General features: G+C 43.2%; 1 long non-coding RNA gene across 3 annotated transcripts in view; it reads left to right on the top strand.

The window, feature by feature from the left end:
* Positions 1 to 1,547: 1,547 nt before the first annotated feature.
* The window catches only part of LOC127863553 (uncharacterized), a 1,405-nt gene continuing 452 nt past the window's right edge, over positions 1,548 to 2,500 (top strand). Inside the window, exons 1-3 of one of the 3 annotated variants that reach the window (XR_008041091.1) lie at positions 1,548 to 1,627; positions 2,001 to 2,261; positions 2,449 to 2,500. The exon at positions 2,449 to 2,500 is cut by the window's right edge and continues 60 nt beyond it. This is a non-coding gene — a long non-coding RNA (uncharacterized LOC127863553). Of the gene's footprint in view, positions 1,628 to 1,710; positions 1,815 to 2,000; positions 2,262 to 2,448 lie in introns of those variants that run through there. The other 2 variants (XR_008041090.1, XR_008041089.1) reach the window with 2 other exon arrangements.

Here is a 2,500-nt window from a genome sequence, read left to right as displayed (position 1 = left end):
CATCATCATCATCATCATCATCATTATCATCATCATCATCATCATCATCATCATCATCATCATCATCATCATCATCATCATCATCATCATCATCATCATCATCATCATCATCATCATCATCATCATCATCATCATCATCATCAACAACATCAACAGCAGCAGCAGGAGCAGCAGCAGCATCATATCATCATCATCATCATCATCGTCATCATCATTATCATCATCATCATCAAAGCAAACATATAAATCACACATTCAATAAATTCAGTTGATAACAGTATCTCAAAGATTTGCGAATGAATAATTCAGTTCGAGAAATATCGGTTATATACAAAAGGGAAAAAAATCGGATCCCCGATTTGATTAACAATTCTGAATTCGCCTTGTGCGATATACAATTTGGAAATCATCCCTATACTTATCACACATAAAATGCGGATAATCATCAACAAATGAATTCAATCAACAAATTAGTCGAGTTCATACCACTTCTACTACCGCCATTACTGCTGCTGCTACTGGCTCTGCTAATACTACTGCTACTTCTACTACAAATGCTACTGCTTTAACTACTACTTCTACTACTACTTATTCTTATACAATTACTACCACTACTAATACTACAACTACTTCAACAACAACAACTACTACTTATACTATTATTACTACTACTACTACTTATATTACTACTACTACTACTAACTATACTAATAATTAAAATAATAATAATTATTATTATTATTATTCAGACATGTTAATTTACTACTCAACTTATTTAACAATATCATAGCATTGACACATACATTCAGCGATTATTACAAACAAATACATTAATAATAGTATTATTAATCAACCCAAAAGGTATATGACCTGTCATCAAAGGCCTATACAGCCAAAAGTGCAATTGGAAATGATATCCAGTATTTCTTTACGAACATCTCCCTTAAACCGAACACATATTTAGTGTTTTAACGCGAAATTTAATGAATCAAGCTTCACGTTCGTTTGGATAGTTGTGTGAAACGTACATTCATTGTATAATGTGGTAGAATAATGTTGGTAAAAGATACAGTTTTGATTATAGGTCAACATGCAATCCAACATAACATCATCAATGTTATTTCTAGCAACATTTCGGCAAAAAGACAATAGACGGATCACGTTTTGTTAGGTTAAGTAGCAGTATGAGCAAAATGGATTTTTAAGAAAAGAGCTCTATCTTCCGGATTATTCCGGAGATAGTCGATGTATCACGATTGACTGTTAAGATCTTGAATCAACAGCCATATATTGTATAGCTTGTGCAATTCGTGTTTGACCAATCAGTGACAATCTTACTGATCACGTGGATCTGTCGCTTGATTTGCTAATTGCGCATTCAAGCATTAACTTGTTTGGCCCGATGGGCCACGTATGCCAAAAGTGCAATGTGGCGCCGAAGGTACGCTAACTGGCCCGTATTGGCCCCGTTACCCCATAATAGGAGCCTGAAGTCGCGATTATCTCTCGGAGTAGGTGACCCAGAGCGAATAAACTTGGAAGACTTGTTTGGCCCGATGGGCCACGCATGCCAAAAGTGCAATGTGGCGTCTCAGTGCCACCGCTTCCGGTGAAAGTGTCGCCGAAGGTACGCTAACTGGCCCGTATTTGGCCCCGTTACCCCATAATAGGAGCCTGAAGTCGCGATTATCTCTCGGAATAGGTGACCCAGAGCGACGAAACTTGGCAGACTTGTTTGGCCCGATGGGCCACGCATGCCAAAAGTGCAATGTGGCGTCTCAGTGCCACCGCTTCCGGTGAAAGTGTCGCCGAAGGTACGCTAACTGGCCCGTATTGGCCCCGTTACCCCATAATAGGAGCCTGAAGTCGCGATTATCTCTCGGAGTAGGTGACCCAAAGCGACGAAACTTGGCAGACTTGTTTGGCCCGATGGGCCACGCATGCCAAAAGTGCAATGTGGCGTCTCAGTGCCACCGCTTCCGGTAAAAGTGTCGCCGAAGGTACGCTAACTGGCCCGTATTTGGCCCCGTTACCCCATAATAGGAGCCTGAAGTCGCGATTATCTCTCGGAGTAGGTGACCCAGAGCGACGAAACTTGGCAGACTTGTTTGGCCCGATGGGCCACGCATGCCAAAAGTGCAATGTGGCGTCTCAGTGCCACCGCTTCCGGTGAAAGTGTCGCCGAAGGTACGCTAACTGGCCCGTATTGGCCCCGTTACCCCATAATAGGAGCCTGAAGTCGCGATTATCTCTCGGAGTAGGTGACCCAGAGCGACGAAACTTGGCAGACTTGTTTGGCCCGATGGGCCACGCATGCCAAAAGTGCAATGTGGCGTCTCAGTGCCACCGCTTCCGGTAAAAGTGTCGCCGAAGGTACGCTAACTGGCCCGTATTTGGCCCCGTTACCCCATAATAGGAGCCTGAAGTCGCGATTATCTCTCGGACTAGGTGACCCAGAGCGACGAAACTTGGCAGACTTGTTTGGCCCGATGGGCCACGC

This window comes from Dreissena polymorpha, unplaced genomic scaffold, assembly GCF_020536995.1.
Source record: "Dreissena polymorpha isolate Duluth1 unplaced genomic scaffold, UMN_Dpol_1.0 chrUn015, whole genome shotgun sequence".
In the NCBI taxonomy this organism is placed as follows: domain Eukaryota; kingdom Metazoa; phylum Mollusca; class Bivalvia; order Myida; family Dreissenidae; genus Dreissena; species Dreissena polymorpha.
Note: the sequence above shows the minus strand (reverse complement) of the source record. Positions and strands in the feature narration are given on the sequence as shown.